The following is a 7,984-nucleotide window of genomic DNA, read 5'->3' as shown; positions in this document are numbered from 1 at the left end:
ATCTAGAAGAAGAACAATGGCCGTTTACAACAGCGGCTATAGAACGACCAGAAAGGAAGCTAGAGATGAAGGCACAGAGAGAAGGATAGAAACCGTAAGAGGGCAGTTTGGAAATTAAAAAATTCATGTCAGACTCGATCGATAGCCTTTGAGATGTCAAGTGCAATAGGAAACCTTTCGCCAAAGTCCCGAAAGGAGGATGACCAGGAGTCTGAAAGGTAGGTGAGAAGATCGCCAGTGGAGCGTCCCTGACGGAACCCATACTGACGATCAGAAAGAGGGTTGTGATAGGAAAGATGCTTTAAAATTTTTCTATTAAAAATTGACCCAAAAACTTTTGAAATACGGGATGTTAAAGCAACTGGACGATAGTTAGAGGGTTGAGAATGGTCACCCTTCTTTGGGACTGGCTGAATGAGAGCAAACTTCCAGCAAGAAGGAAAGGTACAAGTTGACAGACAAAGGCAAAAGAGTTTGCCTAGGCAGGGTGTAAGTACAGAAGCAAATTTCTTGAGAACAACAGGAGGGACTCCATCAGGCCTATATGCCTTGTTAATATTGAGGCTTGTAATGGCAGAAAATACATCAGCTGAAGAAATTTTAATGTCAGCCATGAGGAAGTCAGAGGGGGGAAGAGATGGAGGAACAGCACCGGAATCGTCTAAGGTGGAATTGGAGGAGAATGTCTGAGCGAAGAGATCTGCTTTATCTATGGAAGAAATAGCTACATAGCCATCAGAGTAGAAAAGAGGAGGGAAGGATGATGAGGTAAAGTTGTTAGAAAGGTTTTGGCAAGGTGCCAGAAGGAGTGAGAAGAATTCGAGTTGGAGAGTTGAGAGCATTTAGTACAGCTGAAATTATTTTTATCAGAGTTAAGAACAGACTTAGCACAATTCCGGGCAGAAACGTATAAAAGATGTGATTCAGGGGTGGGTTGGCTCTTGTACCTTTTATAGACCCTCTCCTTGTTGCGGACAGCATTAGAACAAGCGTGATTAAACCAAGGCTTTCTTGCATTAGTCAAAGGATATGAGAAAGGAATGTATGTTGCCATGCCTGGGAGAATAACCTTTGTAATGTGTAAGGTACACGTAGGTGGCTCCTGGCCATGGAAGCAATAATCATTCAAGGGAAAATCAAAGAAGTACTGCCTGAGGGCCTCCCAATCCGCAGCTCCAAAGTGACACAAATGACGTTTCTTTGGAGGGTCCACATGCCATACCGGAGTGATAGGACAGGTTAAGATGATAAGGTTGTGATCAGAGGAGCCCAATGGAGAGAAAAGATTAACAGTGTAAGCAGAAGGATTAGTCGTAAGGAAGAGGTCATGTTGGAGCTCTCTCCAAGGCGGTCAGGGAAACGGGTAGGGTGCTGTACAAGCTGCTCTAGGTCATTAAGGACAGAAAGGTGTAGGCTTGTTCACCAGGTGGATCAGTGAAAGGGGAGGAGAGCCAAAGGTGGTGGTGAACATTGAAATCTCCTAAAATGGAGATTTCAGAGAAAGGAGAAATGGACTGAGAGTGGTTGTGGCTGTATTGCTGAGGTAAGGAGTTGGCGAAGGATGTCTAAGGAAGGATTTGGAAGGAAGCGAGGTTACGAACGGGGTTTGGGGAAGCGATCTGGAAAAGAGGGGTACTCAGGGGGCAATCTAAGAGGGGAATAAAGGAGAGGGATTGGGAAGGAAGTGGAGGAGGGGATTAGGGTTGAGAGGGGATTGGAGAAGAATTTATCATAGAATTTTGTTAGTTGTGAGATTAATGATGGGAGGTTCGGGGTTGGTTGAAAATGGAGTGGAAAGGGAAAAGGTTCGGGAGAGGGAGGACTCACCAACAGATGGACTTTAGCAGATTCAAACTCCAATTATGCAGTATGAGAATGTAGTGTAGAAACTGGAGCAAGCATATATTAACCACACAGGAAGAAGAGGGCTAGGTTAGCCCTATCGGTTTTAGCCATGTAAAAAGTTTTCAGCCACTTTAAAACTTCCTCTAGAACACGACCAGCAACAGTCAAGTTGTTGTGCTGTGTGAACAGGGGCAATGACAAAACACTGCATCCAATAGTATGAACGGCTGGAAAATCGAACTCAGATTCTTTCATATACGAGTTGGATGTGTTAATCAGTGCACCCCTGGTTCCCTAAGGACACTACCGTTAACCAGTTGTATGCTGTTATTTTTTAACATTTCCACAATCCACTTATTTTCACTTAGCAAAATTGATCATGGCTCCAACACTCATTAAAGAAACATTGCTGTTGTTCCTGAGTAAACTCGGTCTGTCTGGCTAAGCAAAACCATCAATCGCAAACAAGCAGCTGTCCATATGGGACCGTCCCGTGTAATGAATCGATGCACTCCTGCGGCAGTCAGTTCCTCACAACGGTGATGCGCAGGGAAAAGTGCGAATTGGTTCCCGGATGGATGTCGCATTTGCGTCTCCACCAAGTTTACAGGGGGCACTAGAGTTGGTTGTACATCACCACTTTATTTGATTATATGGTTACCACCCAGCATTGTAAATGGTTTACTGGGTTACAGGAAACAATTAGGCTTGTCACTAAGTGTTGAGCCACCTGAAGTGGAGAGAAGGGGAATAAAAAGTGACTGAAAGGATGACTAAAATAGGAAGAAAGGAGGGCAGACACAGAAAGTGAATGATATAGTTGAAGGAAGAAGCAGGCAGACTACATTGAGTGACTGGATGATGTTCGCCGCTAGCTTACTAGTCCAGTCATTTTACGGCCCAAAACGGCTGGACCTGGAACAAATTGCAACAGAATTTCTTTTTGCAGGGATGGGATCTACATACATCCAGGAATTCTAGAAAAAAATCTAGGAAAGTCTAGCTGGGGGAACAGTTTTAAAATTGTGGCTGAAGATCCGCTACTTGACCTTTTCTGCATTTGATTTTGGAAGATGTTTTATCTTGATTTTTTCTTTTTTCTTTGTTTTTTTTTACAGGAAGATGGTTTGAATGGTGTCTTGGATTTGCTGTAAATGGACCGTGGAATAAATCGTGGACCTGTGCGCCTTGTGCCAGGAATCTATGGCAAATGGTCAGCCAACTGTGACCCTTCGAGAAAAGGGAAGTATGGTGTCAATAAAGCAAGTGAACAGTGAGGAGATGACATCAAAACTTCACCTGGACAATTAGTCCATATACACTGTCGTAAGGAATACTGCAATCCACACTTGATAAACCGCTGCGTAAAGGAAAAGGCAGGAACTAGTACATCATCTACCCTAAGTTGCCAGCTGCGTTCACAAAAACCTGCATTCAACTTCCAAGAACACTGGTTGTTATGCTCTCAGCCTGTGGTAAATCCAAGAAAGAGAAGAGCATATGATGACACATTAGTGTTTCCAGTTAGAAGTCTTGACTTTTAAGGCCACTGTCGAAAGCATGTGTAAGGAGCGTGGTGATGAGTGGGCTCAAATGGTACAAAGTAGGATTGAATTTGCTCAAGATCTGCATGCAGCAGACGCTGTTTACCATCAAGTCTGCAGCAGCAACTTCAGGACTGAGAAACAAGTTCCTCTGCAGTACCAACCTATCAATGACGCCAAGCCTGAGCTTGTAAGAGGTCGACCAAAAGACAACTTAAAAGAATAATCATTCCTGCAGGTAGCTGCTTTTCTACAGAAGAATGATGATGAGCAGGTATCAGGTTTTTGGCTCTCTTTTTTTCTGTTGTCTTATTAAGCTTGCAAAAATATATTACATTTTTATTATATCTATTTGTTGTCTGTATCTCTTAAGTTACAATACCTATTTATTGTGCTACAAAAAAAATGCACGTTTACTCCAACAGGTGACTATTGGTGACCTTGTTCTGAAGATGAAGGAGTACTGTGAAGAACCATACAGTGTGAAATACATGAAAAAGAAATTCAAAGAACACTTCGGCAGTTATCTCCTCATCACGAACATCAATGGAAAACCTGACGTGGCAACATTCAGGAACGTTGCAGCAGACATTTTGAACAAGTTCTATCAGGCCCCTAAAGAAACTGATCCTGAGGCAGAGAAGATGAGATTCATACGGACTGCAGCACACCTCATCAGAAATGACATCAAGTCTGTGCCAACTAGCTCAGACGAGTATCCTAGACCTGAGGACATCTCAGACTTGGAGCACAACATCTCATTCGTTCCCATGTCCTAGAAACTACTTCTCACGCAGATTTCCATTGAAAACAATGCTGACCTCAAGATTGCTTCTCTTGGCCAAGCAATAATGCAGGTTGCCAGACCAAGAGTCCTTCTTGCTCCCATGCAGATTGGCCTTGCAGTTCAGATGCATCATCACTTTGGATCAAAGTTCCTCATCGATTCCCTTAATAGGCATGGCTTTTGTACATTTTACACAGAGGTTAAGAAGTTTGAGATGTCAGCTGCAGCCTCACAAGGTACAGACATCCAAGGCATCACTCCAGGACACTTTGTCCAGTATATGGCTGACAATGTTGATCACAACATTAGAACACTGGATGGGTTCAATACTTTCCGTGGCATGGGAATCATTGCTGCTGTCACACCTGGCATCAAACACAAGAAACCAGTTCCCAAGCAGGCTGTAAGTTCCAAAGATCTGGCTATTAAAGCAAAGATCACTTTTCGCTTCTACAGGGCAGATGGCAATGCCTCTTTGCCTATCCTTTATGAGAATCTGGATCCAGTTGACACTGTAGACCACACTGAGAAGATAGACTACCTCTGGAAGGTATCTTGGCCACTGAGGTCACCACGGCCTGGATGGTCAGGCATGATGCAGGGTGTCTACCAAGGAGAACATCCAGGACAATCGTCCATCACATTCCTGCCGATGATAGACATGAACTCCAGTGACATGAGCTGTATCTATTCAACACTAACATTTGTGTGTGCAGAAGCCAAGCGTCATGATGTGATACCAGTCGTTACATTTGACCAGCCTCTGTGGTGGAAAGCCCAGACCATTGTTGGAAGTGAACCACCTGACAGTGATCTGCATTGCTTGGTCTTACGTCTTGGTGGGTTCCACACAGAAATGAGTTTCTTGGGGTCCGTTGGCCACATAATGTCCGGATCTGGCATTCAAGAGCTGCTTGAGGTGGTGTATGCTCTTAACACAGTTTCTTCCATATTAAGTGGAAAAGCTGTAGTTAGAGCTGTCAAGGGTCACATCCTTGTGGATTCGGTCCTGAATGCCTTAGTAGCAGCAAAGATCTTCAACACACGGCTGCCAGTTGATAATGCCTCTAATTCAGAACAGGCACCAGATGTAACAGATCAAGGAATGCTGGCTGAAGAGATTCCACTGCCTCATGCCAGCACATCTGGTTCTGATGATATGGAAATAGAGCATGACAAAGAAGCACTATGTTCCTCTGCACTGGATGTCTTGGATGAAGACTTGGCTGCAGCTCTCCAGTTGTATGACAGACTGGTTGCTGGTGAAGTATCTGTTCCAGAAGTGTGTTCATCAGGGTGTCTGAATTGGAAGCACAGAAAGTACAAATGACAGCAAATCGTACCACCAACCTCTGGCTGCAATACATGGAGATGGTTGACATACTGCGCTTGTTCATCAAAGCAGAGAGAACAGGTAACTGGATGCTTCACTTAAAGTTAATTCAAGAAATGCTGCCATACTTTGCTGCTGCAGGGCACAATCTGTATGCCAAGTCGGCATACATCTACCTACAACAGATGCTCCGGCTTGCTGACACCCATCCAAAAGTCTTCACATTTTTCATGTCAGGGCACCACGTTGTTCGCAGGAGCAATCGCTACTGGGCTGGACTATCAACTGATCTAGTAATAGACCAAACTCTACTGAAAACCATGAAAACAACTGGAGGACTGGCACGAGGGCATGGAATGGCTGAGTCACAACGTACCCAATGGTTTTTATCGATGCCAGCATGCTCCAGTGTTACTGGTGCCATGCAGAAACTTGCAGAGACAGAGTATGTGACCAGCGACCAGCACAAAGATGCTACTCCAGCCAGACAGACAAGAGATGGCAAAGACATGAGAAGTCTCCTCAACTACCTGCAGCAAAGAAATCCCTTCGAGCGAGACCCCTCACTGCAAAATATTGCCACAGGGGTGACCGCTGACAGAGCTGTAAATGCAGACAAGGCAAAAGAGGTGGGATGCAAGATTCTGCAGTCGATGACAGGAAAATATGTCAGTAATTACACTTTCAAGAAGGCAAGCAGGGTGGTCACAATGGACAGCAAGTCATGCATAAAGGTTGATGGAGAGTCCATACATGTGAATCCACAACTACTTTTCCAGCGACTGCTGACTGTTGCGACTGCACATGACGCTGCCGAGAATCTAGGTGACATCTTCAAGTATGAGCTTTGCAACATGCCACCAGCTCTGTTTGAACCATCTGGACTTCCTCGAGAGGCAAACAAGCCTGCACTGGCTGCTGCTATCTGGTCTGTAGGGAAAGGGCCTGACATGCCTGGTACATTATCAGATTGTGAAGAGATGCGTTATGTGCTGGATGGTGGATCACTACTGCATCAACTACCATGGCCAAGAGGCAGCAAGTATGTTGAATACATCAAAAAGTATCACCAACACACCATTGTGTTTGACAGCTACGGGACAAGACCATCTACAAAGGACATAACACACCTTCGCCTATCTGGTGGTGTTGTGGGTGCCAAGGTGAACTTCAGTAGCAGCACACCTGTTGCCACCAAGAAGGAACACTTTCTGGCCCACAAAACCAACAAACAAAGGTTTGTTAACATGCTATCTCAGAAGCTAAAAGCAGCTGGCTGTCATGTTGTGCAGGCAGAGGGTGATGCCGATGTTCTTATTGCCAAAACAGCAGTGGAAAATGCAGCTGAAAGACCCACAACAGTAATCGGAGAGGACACTGACCTGTTAGTACATCTGTGCTACCATGCTAATTCAGAATCTCACCCACTGTACCTGCAGTCAGACAAGAAACATGGCAAAAATATCAGGATCTGGGACATTCATTGGCTTCAGAGATCCCTGGCGAATGAGATGTGCTCCCTGCTGCCATTCACACCTGCAATTGCTGGCTGTAACACCACCTCTCGTCTGTTTAGTATTGGCCAAGGAGTTCCTCTTCGAAAACTAAAGAATGACCATTACTTCAGGAAGCAAGCCCATGTGTTCTCTGGAATGACACATAAGGAAGAGATAGTTTTGGCAGGTGAGGAAGCCCTCATATGTTTATATGGTGGCCAGCCAATGGTAGGGTTGGACAAACTTCGTCACCGACTGTTCTGTGAGAGGGTGTCTACAAGCACCTCGCCTGTACAGGTGCATACTCTCCCACCTACTTCAGCAGCTGCCCACTACCACAGTGCAAGAGTCTACTACCAAGTCCAGGAATGGATAGGCCGGCATGGAAGACTGGATCCACTGGAATGGGGATGGATCCAAGTGGAGGGTCGACTAGAACCTCGAACAACTGACCTGCCAGCTGCCCCAGAAACCTTGCTCAGGGTTGTCAAATGCAGTTGCAAAACTGACTGCAATTCACGAAGATGCTCCTGCAGAAAACTGAGACTGGAGTGTTCTGTTACATGTGGAGAGTGCAGAGGGTCTACCTGCAGCAATGTTCCTCCTGCACTGGAAGATGATAGCATTGCCTAATCAGATCTGCTACTAAAAACTGCAGCATTAAAATGTCACAGACTTTAAGGTTGCCGTGATATATACCTTGTATGTAGTGAAATATAGTGCTTTTTCATATAACTTTGTACTACCGTGTTTAACCATGGACATGACAATTCACAAGAATTATGTTTGAGTTTTCTTTTCAATAATATCTGAATGCTTTGTGAGGAAGGAAAATTGTAGTGAAGAAAAAACGTTCAAAATCTCAACATGAATTGTTGACTTTATAAAATACATGTTTAAAATAAAAAACTTAATTTTTGAAATGGTTCTCCCACACAGATTTTCCAAGACTTTTTGCTTAAAGTATTAGAATATAAGG

This window comes from Coenobita brevimanus, chromosome 45 (assembly GCF_032717465.1).
Source record: "Coenobita brevimanus isolate Jiangsu-jjx chromosome 45, ASM3271746v2, whole genome shotgun sequence".
NCBI lineage: Eukaryota > Metazoa > Arthropoda > Malacostraca > Decapoda > Coenobitidae > Coenobita > Coenobita brevimanus.
Note: the sequence above shows the minus strand (reverse complement) of the source record.